Source organism: Helianthus annuus, chromosome 1 (assembly GCF_002127325.2).
Source record: "Helianthus annuus cultivar XRQ/B chromosome 1, HanXRQr2.0-SUNRISE, whole genome shotgun sequence".
Lineage (NCBI taxonomy): Eukaryota > Viridiplantae > Streptophyta > Magnoliopsida > Asterales > Asteraceae > Helianthus > Helianthus annuus.
The window spans coordinates 14,206,943-14,225,927 of record NC_035433.2 but is presented as its reverse complement, the minus strand read 5'-3'; the positions used below and the strand labels follow the sequence as shown (position 1 = coordinate 14,225,927).

General features: G+C 36.0%; 2 long non-coding RNA genes across 3 annotated transcripts; both read left to right on the top strand.

Moving 5' to 3' along the window:
* Positions 1 to 5,249: 5,249 nt before the first annotated feature.
* On the top strand, positions 5,250 to 5,898 carry LOC110934284. Of its 2 annotated transcripts, none has more exons than XR_002588204.2 (4): positions 5,250 to 5,367; positions 5,472 to 5,553; positions 5,641 to 5,689; positions 5,806 to 5,898. It is a non-coding gene; the product is annotated as an uncharacterized LOC110934284 (long non-coding RNA). The 2 variants fall into 2 exon arrangements; XR_002588203.2 differs by having other exon boundaries at positions 5,283 to 5,337.
* A 2,164-nt stretch (positions 5,899 to 8,062) lies between these two features.
* Positions 8,063 to 9,053, top strand: LOC110934282. Its single transcript, XR_002588201.2, has 2 exons — positions 8,063 to 8,466; positions 8,798 to 9,053. It is a non-coding gene; the product is annotated as an uncharacterized LOC110934282 (long non-coding RNA).
* The last annotated feature ends 9,932 nt before the right edge of the window (positions 9,054 to 18,985 follow it).

Genomic DNA, 18,985 nt, shown 5'->3' with positions numbered 1-18,985 from the left:
GTTCTAAGATCGCCTCCTGCAATACATCTAAACGTTCTTGTGAATCGTAATTGAGTCCTTGGTAGAAATTAAGTACAAGCTGCCTTTTGGACAGCCCATGATGTGGGACATCAATCAAAAGATCTCTGAATCTCTCCCACGCAGCGTGTAGAGATTCCCCATCGTCCTGCTTGAATGTCATAATACGATTCTTCAACTTGGCTGTCTTTTCTGGAGGAAAGTATTTTTGCATGAAAAGTTCTGCCATCTCGTTCCAAGTCGTGATGGATCCTGCCGGAAGTGAGAAAAGCCAAGATCAGGCTTTGTCTCACAAAGAGAATGGAAAGAGCCGCAAACGGATTGTGTCTTCAGAAACGTCTCGTATTTTGAAAGTCGAACACACTTTGAGAAACGAAGCGATGTGTCGACCCGGATCTTCGTGATCCTTCCCATCAAATTGCACCGAATTTTGTAACATATTAATAATACTAGATTTGATTTCAAAACAAGGTGCTATTACTGTTGGTCGGGCGATGCTCGGTAGCAAGCCCTCTCCTCCTGGTCGGCCGGTTTCATTCAATGGTCGGTCGTCTTCCGCCATGATGCTTCCTCTATCATCTTCTGAACTCTCGCTATCAAAAAGTATCATCGGTTCGTCAATTGCTACAGCAATTCTTTGTGCAATAACACGGGGTCTTTCATGAAGCCTCCTGCTTCTTCTTAGGTTAGGTTCTGGTTCGTTGGCTGGCTCAACAATAGCGGGTATAGGGGTTGAGGACATCAACCTACAAATAAAAGGAAAGCATTATACGGAAAAAGAATGTAATATATTATACTATTATAAATATATATACATATATATATACTATAATACTTATTTATTTATTTATTTGCTTGTTTATAATTTTTTTAATCAGAAAATCTGACGGAATCTGATGAACTCTGATGGAAATCTGATGATCGCTTCAAAAATCTAATTTTTTTTTACCAGGAATTATGATAAATTTATCAGAATTTACCAGAAAATTTGATAAACTCATCAAATTTTTTTATTTTTTTTAGAATTTCTGATGAGATCTAATAAAAATCTGATGAAATCTGATTATCTCATTGAAAATCAGAAATTTTTATATTTTACCAGAAACTCTGGTAAATTCATCAGAAATCTGAAAATCATCAGAAATCTTGTTTTTATTTTATTTTCGTGAAGTAAATAAATAAATAATTAAACAAGCTGCTCGATTCCGAACAAGTAAATAAAGTAATTAAATGAGTGCAAATGAATGAATAAATGAATAAATTAGTAGCTAACTAAATAAATAAATGGACAGAAATGAATAATTGAATAAATGAGCGTAAATAAATAAATGTAAATAAATGCAAGAATGAAATATATATATATATATATATATATATATATATATATATATATATATATATATATATATATATATATATATATATATATATGTATAAGTGGTTCGACGTGCGAACACGGGCATAAATATAAATATAAACAGAACTGAAATAACTGAATTGAAATGAATGAAACACTGAAATAACTGTACTAGAATGAAATAAATAAATTGAATAAATAAATAAATGAAAATGGTTCGATTCCGAACACATAACTGAATTAAATAAATAACTGAAATAAAGAAAATGTTAGTTGAATAATAAATAAAAAGTTAGTATGTTAGTGAGTTAGTCAGTTAGATGGTTAGCAGTTAGCTGGTTAGTAAAACAGAAAAAGAAAAGTTAGTCAAACAGTTAAATATTAACAATTTAGTAAATAACAAAACAAATAACTACAAAAATGTACAAGTATTCACAGTTTGTACACCGGTAAAATAATGACTCGGATTGTTCTAAAAATTTCATTGTGTTCCTAGGCAACAGCGCCAAAAACTTGACGACATACATATAGTATACCACCGAATTACCCTAAGGAAATGATCTTTACATGGAAATGAAAGAATCTTTATTTCTTACTTACCATACTCTCTATTAGTGTTATAATAGTGTATAAAATTGTGCGAGGCGCACATATTTATTTACAATGAACTTCGTACTCACGTGGGTTTTAATATTTATAAAAATAGTTTATACCTTAACATTAAAACACACACAAAAGGACAAGTGTATCCCGTAATATATGTAGTAAAGTATTGGTAAGAGCCAGATCTAGATCCATGGAACACTGGCGTTATTAAGTATTAAATCTTTGTCATTAGATTACCGGATAAAAGGATAAGTGAATGGCTGTTTAACTAAATTATCTAAAATTATAACTAAAACATAATAGACTCCAAATATGAAAAACAAATATTATCTTGTTTCACAAACAACCTAAACATGTTATTTAGATATGTCACAAAAGCACTTAATCAATTTTCCAATTGCAAGACAGCTAGTTACCGGGTCTAGATTTCTAGCATTATGATTCTTCGGAAAGTCAACGCGATGGTCACACGTTAACTACCTAAAATCATTCATTAGCGAGCTATTGATATTTATTCATGCGAATCTTTAAAGATAGGTTATTTACCGGTCTGGATTCCTAACCTCACTTATCAAAGAAAGCAATACCGATGGTCACAATACAACCATGAGGATAAGCAATTAAGTAGATCATATAACAAAATATTTCACCTTTACAAGTCTTAAACACAAATCTACCATGTCAGCAATCTCAGATCAAAACTACTAAACAAGGATCATAAACTGCGTTCAAGAACATGTAATCAGCACCATATAATTCGTTAGAACCCTTACGTGCAAGAAAGCATTCCTAATCAAAATAAGATATATCTTGTATAAAACCAATAACCTGGTCCAGTTTCATGGTGTAAACAAAGTCTACAAATAAGTGATTAATCAAGAAATAGTTACCATCCCACTAACCACATATTCATTATCCAAGACAATCAAACATAATCAAGAACTCAACATCTATGAAACATTCATTATATAATCATGAAGATTCAACATGAAAAAGTACTAAAGATTCATACAAAGAAGATTACAACATAAAGATTATTCAAGAAACAAGTTTATAACTACTATTACATAAATTACATCAGCTCAGTACTTGAATAATGATCAGAATACATGTATAAGAACAAGGAATCGAACCATAAACAAGCAAGGAATTGATGGGTTGGATCGGTTATGCTTCCACTCGATCTTGAGGCTTCAAATGGGTCTGATCAGGACTGCTTCGGAACCTAGAAATCGCCCAGAAACATGGATAAAAACCCAACATTTTGATTAGTAGCGAATGCTGCTATTTATAGGCAATTTTCAGTTTGGCACGGCCGTGCCGTTGGATCGCACGGCCGTGCACTGGCACATTTTCGGGTGACATCATTTCTACGATTCGGGGTCAGACAAGTGGACTAGTGGACAAGTTGTCTCGGTCACCAAGTTGGCATGGTCATGCCAATGGTCGCATGGTAGTGCGAGGTCATCAGAATCGTGATCAGAAAGTATGGTCCAGGTGGTGCATGGGGGTGCGGTTGGCTCGCACGGGAGTGCCGTTGGCTTGCACGGGGGTACGGTTGAGAAGCACGGCCGTGCGTGCCGAGTAATCAGTGGCACACGCTCCTGCACTGGCAGTGCTTCTGGGATCGTAGGTCACGCACGGTAGTGCGGTTGGATCACACGGTCGTGCAATATCTGGCAGTTCACAGAATTTTGCCAATTTCATCAGAATTGCATCAGAATTTTGTACCATTTGATCCTCAATGGTGATTTGGGTGTCATTGTCATCGGCTACACCACTGAAATCACAGTGTAGATACTCAGTCTTGGATCGACTAATCCTTAGGCCCTTGCCCTCTAGAGCTACTCGCCATTCTTCTACCCTCGCGTTCAGGCACTATTTAGTCTCTGCAATCAACACAATATCGTCTGCAAAAAGCATGCACCACAGAACTGTCTCCTGAATCAACTTGGACAACTCATCTAAGACAACCGCAAAAAGAAAAAGGGCTTAACGCAGACCCTTGGTGTAGTCCTACCTTCACAGGAAAGAAGTTTGTATCTCCTACAGGCGCGCGGACACTAGTTTCCGTTCTATCGTATGTATCCTTAATTATGTCTATATACTTCCTATGTAGGCCTCGACCCTCCAAACTATCCCAAATTAGTTGCTGTGGGACAGTGTCATATGCCTTTTCAAGGTCGATAAACACCATATGTAAATCTTGCTTCTTCTCTCTATATTTTTCCATCAATCTCCTTAGAATATGTATCGCTTCTGTAGTTGACCTCCCTTTCATGAATCCAAATTGGTTTACTGAAACCTGAGTTTCTCTTCTAATTCTAGTTTCAATTACCCTCTCCCAGAGTTTCATAGCGTGACTTAGCAGTTTGATTCCTCTATAGTTCCCACAACATTGAGCGTCTCCTTTATTCTTGTATAAAGGCACCACGACACTACTCCTCCACTGATCTGGCATTTTTCCAGTCTTGAAAATACGATTGAACAAAAGGGTTAACCATCGAACTCCTTCTTCCCCAAACACTTCCATACCTAAATTGGCCTTGCCTCTTCCCATCTTCCAAAGTGTCATCCTCACCTCTTCATGTGTGATCCTCATGCAGTAGGAATTCCTTTGAGTCCTGGGATTGCTGCTATCTTATTGGTATGCCTTACCGTTGTTGAAAAGATTATGGAAGTAGGGTTGTCCTCTCAACTTAATGTCATGTGCCTTGACTAAAACCCGTCCATCCTCTCCTATGATAAACTTTACTACTCCTAGATCTTGTCTCCTATATATATATATATATATATATATATATATATATATATATCTATACTATATATAATATACATATCCAAAGGACTTCTTAAGGTCATTGAAATTTCCTTAAAACACCCCTAAAGCATGATGTACAAGTCTTTTAAGCACCAGAAAACTTCACTTTCCACTTATACCCTTCTAATAAAAAACACTGAATATACATCAGGGTTTCACCATTTCAAAACATTTCAAAATCGCCCGCTTCCTTCCCTACTCCTCTCTCCCTCTCTCTCTCTGGCGATTCCAGATCTGGATCTGGATCTAGGGTTTTCCTCCATGAAAATTTCACCAGATATAAAGATTCTGACCTCTTAGTTCTGATATAGGGTATTTTTGGTGTTATTGCTACCTTCATCAAGGGTAAGTGACGCCGTGTTTTGATTTTGAACACTATTTCTCATTGATTCAATGGATTTCACTTACATTTGTTTGTGTTGTGACATGGATCGTCTTTTTTTTGTAGGTCATGGTTTAAGGAATGTGTCACGTTTCTTCAGAGATTCCAGTCGGAATCCGAGCCGAGATAATGGATGCTCTAGGGTTTATGAAGGTTTGACGAACTCTGCTGCGTGTACCAGCGGTAATCTTTTGCATAAATTTGATGCTATTGTTGAGATTGTATGTGTTTTGTTTCTTCAGTTTTGGTTATTTTTTAATGTTTTTTACTTTAATTTTGTTTCGTAGATACACAAAGATCCTCTTTAAATGGCTTCCGGTAAGACGATTAGGGTTCCGGCGTGCTGGACTGCCATCTCTGTCAAAAAAGGTAACAATCATGTCTACCTATTTTGTTTGTTATTTGAGTCGATCTACCTTTTTTTGTTTGTGTGTAATACTTTCAGATATGTTTTAGGTTCCTCAAAGATAGTGGTTGTGGGTGGAAGACGATGACACAAGCCTTGGTAATTTACCCTCACCCTAAGTACTTTGCGTTTTAGTTGATTTATATTTTGATTATTTGATGATTATTGTTAATATATTACGAATTTTAGTTGATTTATTTATGTTTTTTTGGAAGAATCAAATCCATGTTTACTCGACCTCCATATTTTGAGGGTAAAAGTGAAGATGACTTCTTTGACAGGACTTAAAGCAAGTTGAAGTTTGCACGAGATAAGGTAGATTATGTTTGAGATGCGGTTTTTGACCTTTATTTAAACAGTTTACTTTGGTTTCTAGACGCCAATATTTGATTTATAATTACAAGTGATGCAAGTGTTGTTTTATTAGGGGATGCGTTTAGATGGTTGGCTGGAAATCCTTCCCACAAACTGGATATAATGGCTCAGTGTGGCTAACACTAAGTCCTGCTGACCCTTCAGGCTCCAATGAATTTTTCAAGAAGACATTCATCGAGTTTCTTGATTCTTTTGCATACCTTCACTTCACTGTTGAGGTATTTACCATGGATTAGGATATTATTCTATTACTAGAAAAGAATTTGTGTGTTCATGTCAACAATTTGGGGTGGGGAAAAACTTGCAGTGAAATAACACCATGTATTCGATGAAATGTCCAAGAGACAACTATGGATATAAGTCAGTTTACAACTAATTTCGCCACAATTTCTAGATGTATAATAAACATGTGAAGCTATATATTTGATGAAATATGCGGTGTAAACTAATTTATAGTGACAGTTCAGTAGAATAATCAAGATTAGTGATACAAATTAAGCAACATGTTTTGAATTAGTCATGCTTAGTGCTATGAATTAAGCAACATGTATTGATTTTCACTGGTTGTAAAGCTTTCTTACATATGTTAATATTTTGTTTTGCATATCTTGCTGAATATTAGGACATATGGATACTAAAGCAATTGGCGAAAATGCATCTTTATTTCTCATAAAGCAAGGCGCTAAAGCTGTGAGTTAATTTATATTTATAGAATCACATGCTTCATTTTATTATTAAAAAAGGAGGTGAAAATGCTACGGGTCAACCCAACCCATAATGGTTCTGACCTGTTTTCCTGTTCGACTTATCTGCGCCTGACTTGGTTCAGATTTCATAGAGCCACAGACCTATTTTTTATTAAAAAAAGGTGGAAATATTATGGGTCAATCTGACCCGTTTTGGTTCTGACCTACACGTGTCATTATTAAACAATAGTGTGGTTGTTACGGGTCGGCCCAACCTGGAGGACCATGGCAGTTTGTTAGGCTAATGCTGTTCTTTGATCCGCCACGTCATAATTGTGCTGACATGATCCGCAGGGGTTTGAATCTTGGGGCCTTTTCTTTCAAATTTTAACGTGTTATAATAGCAAAATGATATGTACAGGAATATTCGTTGTTCTTTGTTCTCACCAGTTGTCTAGGGATATTCGGTCTGAAGTTTTTATTGAAATCGGATTTGTGTTTGTGTAAATTTTGGTTTTTTATTTGCTGTTTGAACTGATGTATTAGCTTATTTAGTTTGCTTAAATGATATGTACAACATTTAGGTTATAATAAAAAAAGATAGTATTCTTGCAATTTGTAGTTGGTATAATGATTATTTGAAATCTTAATCAGGATTCACACTTTTGAAGATGATTCCTTCCAGATTGGTAATCGATTTTAATGTTTAGTAGTTAGGGTTTCCGTGTTTGGTACTTATGGTTTAGTTTGTGACTTGGGCTGTGATTTCATGATGCATTTGAATGCTGAATTGCATTTTGGTTAAGATCTTTACTGAATATTATATATATTCAAACTCTTGAAATTTGAGTTCCCATCTAGGGTTTCTCATCCTCCACCATCTTCCTCTTTGTTAGCGCCTCAAGCACAACCTATCACCGCCGTTGAAGACAGATCTGCCCCTCTAAACGGTGGTGGAGGTCACACTTCTTGATTACATATATGCCCTTCTAAACGGTGGTAGAGGTCACACTTCAAGAACGGTAACCAATAGTGCAGCTATAAGCTTTTGTCATCAGTTGGTCCAAATATGCCGAGAATCTGCCATGGTATAATTAACTCAAACTTTAGCTCTCATAGATTAATATCTTTAACTAAAAAAATCTTGGTTTAAATTTAAAAAGTTATAGTGTGGTTCCTTGGTTGCATTTTGTAGACTCAACGTTGCTCTTGTAGACGATTTGTAGCAGCTCCTACAACAAACGGTGGTGTGGGTGGCTTCACAGGTTCTGTGATTCATGAACACTTATAAGTATATAAATAAGTTGTGCCTTGTGTATAAAAAGCGGCACACTTATGTGCCTATTGTCTGGGTGCACTTCACTCTTTTTAAAAAGCCAGATATTGCGCGAATATTTTATTTCATTTCAGCTTGGTTAATTTTTTGTGATCTTTTTTGGTTTCTTTGTGGTGTGCAGGGACCCATTGATGGGTATTTAATATCGAATCGTACATACAGAGTTGCAGCAACAAAAAGGCCACTCCTTTTTATTGGAACCGGTGAACATATGGATGAATTTGAACTAATTGAGATTATGTGCAGCGATTTAATTTGGGATTTTGTTTGTTGGGTAGATATTTAGGTCTACATAGTTAAAAAGACCCCAAAGGAGGTAATTCTAATTTGCGCAATTTAAGCGTTTATTAATTAAAGTTCCCTATACATTCTTCTATTTCGTGCTGATCATGATGGGTGTTTTAACGGAGCCAGGTGCTTGATTTGATTAATCGTGGGGGGAACTTCATCGTGGTCCAAGTCTTAGCCGACTTACAAAGGTATCTTTCCTGATGACTACAACTTTATAATTGTGTCATTTGTGTTTAGCTGTGAACTTTTAAAGTGTTTTTTTCTTGTGTTTAACAATGTCAAGTTTACTGCTTAAAAGGTTTACACAGCCAATTAGTGTGTTTTTTAGCACATAGACCTGCAATAACCAATGTAGTAATTTGAGTCGTTTTTATTGCAATGAAGGAGTATGTTAGCTATCAGCAATTGAAAGTAAAGGGTAGTGCTGCTTTAGAAAAAAATGTAAAGTAGTGATAGAAGTTTAATGTGAGGTGTGAAACTTATTATTGCAGCCAAATAAGTTTTGATGTTTTGTTGCAGGTACATTATTTGGCGTATTTGACCCTCTTGACCGTTAGCTTTTTGCACCCGCTGAAGAAGAATCTTGGGAATGGCAGCGGTGTTATTAAACTTGTTTGACACATTTCCCATTTAGCTATAAAGAATCTGATATACACATGTATCTCTATGTTGTAGGTTTTACACCAACAGAGAAGCTTTTGGATTTGTTTCATGGAAAATTGGGACTAAATGTTGACCCTATATTCGATAAACTAGGCTACTAAGATTTCAAGCTTTTGTCTATGTTTCTGTATATGTTTTTTTTTCAAAGGGTGACCATATTTATGTTCATGATCACTTAAAATTCATGCGGAACAAAACTTATTCTTTCTTTATTTTTATGAAATCACCCTTATACATTCCCATTTAGAATAATCTTATAAATAAAATTGTAATATATTTTCTGTAACACGGTAATGTGTTTAGATTATGGATACATAATTGGTTTATTAGACAAGTTAATTTATAAAAGAAACTGGAGAGGTCAAACTGTGAAACCAAACCGGAACCAGATCGTTGGTAGCGGTTTGGCTTGGTTCGGTTTTAATTTTCAAAGGTTTGGTTTCGATTTTTGATTATCAAAATCAAAAACCGTTATTAACGGTTTGGCTCACGGTTTAACCTAAAAACTGCCCAAATCGGACCATGAACACCCCTAACCATGATGGTTCCCTAAAGCTATAGGGTGTGGTCATGACTCTCAAGACCACCATTACCCTCTATGTCAGCCCACTCTCATCTACCATTCAAATCAACAATCTTATATGGTGTGGTCATGACACAAACAACCATCCCTATTTTTTTAAAAATTTATTTTGTGTAAAATATATTTAACAAATTAAGTAAAGGATGTGCATGGTTGCCATGGTTTAATCCATGGGAACCATAGTGGTTCCCTAAGGGAGTGGTGTAGCACATCTTCCACCAATATAGGTGACAATCCAAGACCCATCCCATGCCCCCATACCCCTTAGCCTAAGGGTGGGGTAGGGGGTGTTGCATATAGTGGCAATCTAAGACCCATCCCATGTCCCCATACAAAAAGAAACATTCAGTATCGCCCAAATGTCTGCCGTAACACGTGGGTATCATGATGATTAATAAATCAGCTACTTGCCTGTTTTATACTCTTCTTGTTTTTAATTACATCTACTTTTTTGTTTTCTACTCATGTTGTAGATAGATCACACCGAAGCTACAACTAAAAAAATTTACCCAAGTATATCACCAAAGAATCGATAAACTAACAGAAAAACCAGTGCCAACATATCACGAATAAGAAAAGTAACTTAAGTACTATACAATATATCACGAGACGACGGATAAATTAACAGTAAACGAGTATCCTATTGTAAATCGCCACTCCCGCCGCATCGCGCGGGTAAATGACTAGTATATATATATATATATATATATATAGAATTTAAAAGCTATATGTGTTAAAAATAATATACTTTTAACTTGTCCTCATATATGTATACTTGTATTATTTAAAAATAATAATTATAAGTGATTTGTTAAATAATATTTCTAATATTATTTTGAGTTAAATGCTTGGTTGGTCCCTGTGTTTTGCAAAAATTTCATACTTGGTCCTAGTGGTTTATTAATTACACGTGTGATCCCAAAAGTTGTCAAAAATGCACTCGGTTGGTCCCCTGACCTAACCTCTGTTAAATTTCTCAGTTAACTATATGTGAAATGACTGTATTACCCTTAACAATTAAAAGAAATAAAAAAATATATAAAAAAATGCCCACTACTCATCTTCTTCAAGCTCTTTCTCTAAAAAAAACCCATATATTGATTTACAGCTCAAAACCCATATAGCCTTCTCCGTCAAATTCTGCTAAACTCCCGCAAAGGGGGCCGGAACTTTCGATAAACATAAACCTGCAAGTTTCTTGATGCTTCTTTACCGATTATAAATATTGGGTTTAGTCTCATTGTTAAAACGCACTCGAACACCCCTGGTCCATCCTTTGCAACTTTTGCTTTTCGTTCTCCGGCGAAAGATCCCAAAAGTCCGACAGCCGTAAACCTCAGATAAATAAAAACCGCCGGAAAACATGGTCACCGGAAAAGCGGGACTTGATCTTGGAAACCTGCAACCCTTACCGGAATCCCAGGTTCGCCGAAGTGCGACGTTCGTCGGAGTTTAATCGGAGTTCAGAGAACCTGCCGGAATTTACGTGCGCCATCAGCTGGGAGGTAGAGAGAGAAGACTAGAATGAAAAAGAGGAGGAAGAAGAATATGGTGGTGGTAGAGGTAGTTCAGGTTATGGTGGGCTGTGATTTGTGAAGGCAGAGGAGGTGGTGGTGTTAAGAGTTTTTTTTGAGAGACAGCGCTTGAAGAAGATGAGTAGTGGGCATTTCTTTACATATCTTTTTTATTTCTTTTAATTGTCAAGGGTAATATAGGTATTTCACAAATAGTTAACTGAGAAATTTAACAGAGGTTAGGTCAGGGGACCAACCGACTTCATTTTTGACAACTTTTAGGACCACACGTGTAATTAGTAAACCACTAGGACCAAGTATGAAATTTTTGCAAACCATAGGGACCAACCAAGCATTTAACTCTATTATTTTTAGTATAAGTATACTTGAAATCTTACCAAATGTTTACTTCGGCAAGTATACATGTTTTTGCGTATAAATACTTATGTATCTTGTATTTAATATCAAAATCATTTCTTATGATTTTTATACTTTCCGGAATTATGTTTCTTAAAAATAATATATTTTTAAGACTTGTTCGTATATATATATTTTTGTCATGCTTGTTAAATATAAATATATATATATATATATATATATATATATATATAGTGGAAAGTTCAAATGAGAAGAAAATTTTTTGTAAGAATAAAAAAAAGAAATTTCAACCAATAAGAATGTTTCATTTTACTTTATTTAATTTCTGCATTTAATATTAGTGTAAGGGTATATTGGTAAACTTAGATGGATCATTAATTGGTAGTCTTCCTTTTTAATAGCTAACTACATTAAATTTGTAACTTATTTTAAGAAAAAAAACATATTTTTCAAAAAAAAAAGAAAAAATATATAATTTAAAGTGTAGCATAAATTACAAAGTGTGTAGGATGAACTACGAGCTGTGTAGGATAAATTTCAATATGTGTAGGATAAATTTCAAAATGTGTAGGATATATTTTGATTTGTGTAAGCAAAAATTTAAGTGTGGAGAATGATAGTGTTTATGACTAATTAATTAGTCAAAGATAATAATAAATGAGTTGAGAGAAAAACTATTTAATGTTTTACATTTGTACCCTTTGTTCTTTTTCTTCTTAATATAATTTTCTTCTCAAATGAACCTTCCCCTATATATATATTATCACTTGTCCTATTTTTGGATAATTTCCATTAATTGTAGTAATTATATATTTTTTTCTCTCTCTCTCTCTCTCTCTCTCTATATATATATATATATATATATATATATATATATATCCATATACTTGTCCAAAGTGTCCAAAGTCCACAAATTCAATGAGGGACATATATATATATATATATATATAAATATATATTTTGGTATTTTTGTCCAAGCACCCATGTATGGGTAATTATGTGTATATTATTTATAAATATTTCTTTGTGTATTTTTAAGTGTATTTGGTGTTTATACTCCTTGGGAGTATTTAGTTTATTTTTAAATTCCTATATATACACTAATATATATTTACACATAATATACACATAGCACATAATTTTGGTGACCACTAAATATATATTTTCACTAAAAATATACATATTTATACTAGTTTTAATTCTTAAAGAAAACTCTATTTCTTAACTTGTATTCTTATATAAGAAATAGGGGAAAACCATGTTTAACTTCTTGAACATTCTAGTAGAAAAAGTCTTGCAAAACTTTATATTTTTCTAAGTGTCAAAATTTTATAAAAATTTTGACATAGTTTCCCCTAAAAATGGAGGTTTTCCCATGTTTAAAAACATGTGTTTATTTTCTTTTAATCATCAAAACTCAATCATCAACAATTTTGCAAGTAATAATCACTAAATGTAAAAAACTTGAAGTTCCACAAAACTTTGTAGTAATTTTGATCTACACTTTAAAAATGTAGATGTACTTAAATCAAGGCTTACTTGTCAATCAATCTGCCTTTGTGCCGGGAAGGAAGATTACTGATAATATTCTACTTACCCAGGAACTTATGCATAATTACCACTTGAACACTGGCCCGGCCAGATGTGCGTTTAAAATCGACATTCAAAAGGCCTATGATACAGTGAGCTGGTCTTTTCTTGAGGACGTCCTTCTTGCCTTTGGGTTTCACCCCAAGATGGTTAAATGGATCATGGTTTGCGTCACGAGTGTATCTTATTCGCTGAGCATTAATGGCAACCTTTATGGTTATTTCAAAGGGAAACGAGGGCTTAGACAGGGTGATCCTATTTCACCTTACCTGTTTACTTTGGTCATGGAGGTCCTTTCGTTGTTACTAAAGAGGGCAGCCAATTCAAATAATGCATTCCGGTTTCACCTTCATTGCAAAAAGCAGAAGATTATTAATGTATCGTTTGCTGATGATCTGTTTTTGTTTGCGAATGGGGATGCGGCTTCGGTGAGGATTCTTCGGGACACTCTTAAGATGTTTTCAAGTGTTTCGGGTCTGGTTCCAAGCTTGCCGAAAAGTACTGTTTATTTTGGTAACGTTCCTCGTAATATTAAACAGGAAATTCTCAATATTATGCCGTTCCAAGAGGGATCGCTTCCGGTTCGTTACTTGGGAGTTCCGTTGATCTCAACAAAGCTTTATTACAAAGATTGTAAAGTCTTAGTTGATAAGATGGTGAAAAAGATTGACAATTGGATGACCAGATCTTTATCTTTTGCTGGTAGGCTTCAGTTGGTTAGTTCTGTCCTCTCTGCAATGCATATCTATTGGGCCACTGTGTTTATGCTTCCAGCTAAAATTGTTCATGATCTGGAAAGATGTATGCGTCGTTTCCTTTGGGCCGGTTCCACCCAACAGTCTGTAAAGGCCAAAGTTGCTTGGAAGGTTGTCTGTTTGCCCAAGTATGAGGGGGGTTTGGGCATTAGATGTATTTCTGATGTCAACAAGGCTCTCCTATCTTCTCATGTTTGGAGTGTCCTTACCAATAGGAAATCGCTCTGGGTGCAGTGGATTCATATGTATAAGCTTAAAGGCAAGAGTTTTTGGGAGGTCCCGAGTAGAGGTCGTATGACCTGGGGTTGGAGGAAGCTTCTTGCTATTCGCAGCTTACTCCGGCCGTTCTTATGGTCTTCTATTGGCAACGGTGCTCGAACAAACGTATGGAGTGATATGTGGTGTGATCATGGGCCCTTGAGCAGGTTTATTAGCCCGAGAAGGATTGCTAATGCGGGTTTCCATCTCCAGTCTACGGTTACCGATTTGGTCTCGCAGAATGGGGAGTGGAGCTGGCCGATTGCATGGTACGACTTGTTTCCAGTTTTAATTAATGTCCAGGTTCCGATGTTTTCTGATAGGCAAGACCGAATGGTATGGAAAGATCTTGATGGTAACTCCTGTCACTTCTCTTCTTGGGAGGTTTGGAATAATATTCGGCATCGTGAAAACATAGTCCCATGGGTTAATATGGTTTGGTTTAAACATTGCATCCCGAGACATTCGTTCCATATGTGGCTTGTAATTAGAAACAAATTAAAGACACAAGATAGATTGTCGGTTTGGGAGGCGGGAAGTGCTTCAAATCTGAACCTCATGTGTTGCCCTTTATGTTGCTATGATAGAGATTCGAGGAATCATCTATTCTTTGAATGCTCTTTTGCTTTGGAGGTTTGGAATAACGTTAAGGCATGGACGGCTATGGAGAGTGTAAATGGTTCATGGGATGATATTATGGCTTGGATGACTCAGCACTCGAACATGCAAGTGCCGGAAAATATTATCAGTCGATTGGTTCTATCAGCTGCTTCGTATTTTGTCTGGCAGGAAAGAAATAATAGGTTGTTCTCAAACAATCACCATACGCCGATGGTGATTGCTCGTGAGGTTGTTCGGACGGTTCGATTACGTATGTTATCATTCCAGTTCAAGTGGAGACCTGGCCTTCGTCGACTCCTAGAGAAATGGCAGATTCCTAGAGGAAACTTAGAGATTGATCCAGGCTGAATAGTAGTGTCTTGCTTTTATTTTTGTTGCTCTTTGTGAGCTGGGTTGTTTAGTTGGTCGTTTTGTTAGGGTTGTGTCTGTTTTGGCTGTTTTTTTCCTTGCCTTGGTATGCCGAGGTTTTGTGTGTAACAGTTCAGTTGCACATTTGTGCTTATTGATTTATAAAATTCACCGGGGTAACCCTTTACCCAAAAAAAAAAGGCTTACTTGTTAATTTTTGTAGACTTTGTTGAAACTTTAATTTGTAAACTTGTTCATCCACTTCATTAGTAGGTTTAAGAACATGAATATTTCATTTTAAAACCACTTACAAGTTCATTTTAAAGATCTTTAAGTTTACTAACATGTTTCATCATGGATCTTTCAAGACCCATGTGACATTTATGCCTTTTGTAATCATTTTACAATTCCGAACAATTTCATAATCAATGAAACATTATGTTTTGATTCCAAGATTTTACAATTATTTATGACTTTTGCACGTTTTCAATCCTTGTTCAATTTTGAACTCTTAAAGCTTTTCTAGAAGTGCAATCGTAAACTATTACGCAAACGTAATTCGTTTAACGCAACATACACTCCGGAATAATGACATAAGCTAAACATACCCTAAATACCCTTTACATAACTTAGAAATAAGTTTTGAAGGGTTCGATATAGCAAAAACATGCTTATTCGAGCTCAGGGACTATTTGCGACAAACGGCGAAAGTCTACCAATTCTCGTATTTTGAATACGGAACATGTATGCACATCCAAAAATTTTTGTAATCATTAAAATCTTGTATTTTATTGATAAGAATGCAAAAATATCGACAGTTGCGTAATTTCGGTCGTTTTCGTGTTCGTTATAGCGTTCGTCGTAATTAAGCGAAAACGCGACCGTACAACTGAACAAAGAGACATCCACAATATTTTTGGGCATAATTCAAGTTACTTAAGTCTTAACGCCTTTATGAAACCTAAAAAGTGGGTTATAAGGGGTTAAAAGTGTCAAAACTCAACAAATCATGTGCAGGGGCGTGTTCTGCCAAACTTTGAAACTGATACGGAAGGGGTGGCGGTGTGCGACAGCCACAGGCCATTACGGTCGCGGGGCGTGATGGCCCTGTCTGGGCAGAAAGTTGTTCCAGCAACAGCTAGTTGTAGACATTTGATTTTTTTTTTGTTATTTTATTATGCTTGGGGACCAAGATGTGTGATCACCAAATAATAACAAGATCACGACACTTGTTTTGATCTTCTTTAATCCTTGTAACCTCCTTGGACACATGTCTTGATCCCATGCCTCCCAAACAAGTATAAATAGCAAGTAATTCATTCACCATTCCTTGCTCATTTCCTACTTTCTTCTCCCACATTCTTGGAGCTTGCTTCCATCCTTTGGAGGCATCCTCTCTAAGATCTTAAGTATTCCTTAACACAAGTAAGTTCTCATCCTTAGTCTATTTCATTTATTTTAGCTATTTTGAGCTAAAAGTCAAATAGTTTTACTTTCTGTTTGACTGTCGGTTCTGACCATAATTGGTTAAGTCAAAGTTCAATTGAACTTTGCAACGTGATCGTAATCACGTAGGTTATAATCTCTTGCGATTGCACCTTCTGATTACCATGTTTACTAGTCGAAGTGACGAGTCAAAATTTCGGTCAAAAATGCATAAAATGAGTATTTTTATGACGGAACTATTTTCGGGTATCAAAACACTAAGTTTTGATACCAAATCAGCTTTGCAACTTAGTTAGACATCTTTTGACATGTCTAACTCGTCACTTCTAGTTTAGTGCTTATTTAGGGTCGTAAGTCGAGCGGTTTTGACCACCGCTTTGACTTTCGAATCCGACCCGTTTGGTCGATCTTAGGATCCGACCAAACACATGTACGTGACCGTAGTTGTATAGGGAATAACCTACTGAGGTTATATTTTATGGTCACGTCGTTTGGTTAGTGTTATGATAAGTCGTTCTTATGTTCTTTAAAAATTGACCAAAATGCCCTTTTTGCGCATAAATCCATTTTAAACATATGTAACCAAACTTTTGACATATAAACTGATGTTATAACATTTTCAAACATGTTTGGGCATTTAAGACTTATGTCCCGACTTATTAATATAGTTATCCGATATTAGCTTCTTTGAGCTTTGTTTGAATCATTCATACAAGACTTATACGCAATCCCAAGTGAGTACATAGTCCCCTTTTTTACATTTTCAAATGTTTTAAGGTGATTCATATATGCCTATCTATGTGACACCTGTGCTTGTAATCATTGTAAACAGTTCAGTTATCAATAAAACAATGTTATTTGACCCCAATGTTTGTTTGTTTATGTTTGACACTTTTCATGTTTTGGTTTTTGTTCAATTTCAAACTCTATATCACTTTCTGGAGAGTTATATGCAAACTGGTGCGTAAACGTAATCAGTTTAACGCAAAAAAAACACTCCGGAACGTCAACATATGCTTAACATACCTTAAATAACCTTTACATAACTTAGAAATAAGTTTTGAAGGCTTTGGTATGGCAAAATCAAGTTTATTCGCTTACAGGGACTAAATTCGACAAACTGCGAAAGTATGCCGATTCGTACTGTAACGGACAATCCGGAACTTGATCATAAGTTAAACATACCATAAATATCCTTTACATAGCTTAGAAATAGGCTTTGAGGGGTTCGGTGTGCTAAAATAAACTTTTTGGTCATTGAGGGACTAAAAGCGTCAAAAAGTGCATAAGTTTCCATTTTCTCGCATATCTTATGTTCTGAATACATCCGGACATCCAAAAATTTATGTAACCACTAAAGTATTTTATTCTAGTGATTGGCATGATAAATTCCATTCGTCGCGTATTTTGGATCATTTTGCGCGTTCATTCGTATTTCGTCGTAAGTAACCGAATAACGTGATCATACGGCCAAACAAACCGACATCCGACATATTTTTGAGCATGTTTCATGTCCACTATGCTTAGGCATCATTTTAGGCCCTTGAAGTTGTCACACCCCCAAAATCCACAAGCGGAGTATCACCGCAGGAGGCGTGACTGACCAGGATCTAGCCACCAATCACATTGAACTCATAGAAGTATGTAAATAAAACTTTCATCTATTAACTTTAAGTGTTACAACGTTACAAGTAATACACAGTATACAACGGAAGCATAATTCAATCGTTAAGTGTTTATGAACCACATGTATGAACCATTAGTCTTGTGTTGTGATTCCATGTATCTCGACCCATGACCACTCCAGCTTCCCAGACAGCAAGTTCCAATGATATGCACCTAAAGGCCTGCAAGGCATGTAACAACGAATCAACAACAAAGTTGAGCGAGTTCACAGTTGGGTGTTCGTTTTAAGTTGTTTCAAAAACATAGTGTTTCTTTAGCTGGCTTACTTGCCGTGGGGGTTACCCCATAGTTGAAAATATGATTAACCAATTCCTTCTTTCCCAAACCATAACCAGTGGGGGCTTTCCCCATGTGAACCACTAGACCCGTTTACCATATCGACCACTGACTAAAGTAAGTTGGTGCCCTGACGTCAATGTCTATCATCATTGACTAGTGCCCAGATCCATTAGTTCACGCCCGTCCTCTGCGGCACGGTGTGAGGCTTGTCAAACCTAAATAGCGCTATCTAACTAATGACCCGCTCGCCATTGGCCCGGCGATTAAGTCGATATAAAAATGAGGGACTTCATGATAGAGATTTTGGTCTAGTATCCGTGTTGTCACCCTTCAATAAAGAGGGTGTGTACGAAATCCCTAAAACAGGAGATTACGTAGGTTCCAAATAAATTCCTTATCACATGTTGTCACCCTTCAATAAAGAGGGTGTATACGTGTTCCAAACCAGGAGATCACGCAGTTTCAGGTTAAATCCTTTACCCATTCCCAACCCTTGGGAATCCCATGCCTTGTGGAAAGTTTGAACTCACCTTGGTTTGCTCGGTATAGATTAGTTACTTGTTTTATCGTTGGACACCCCAACCCC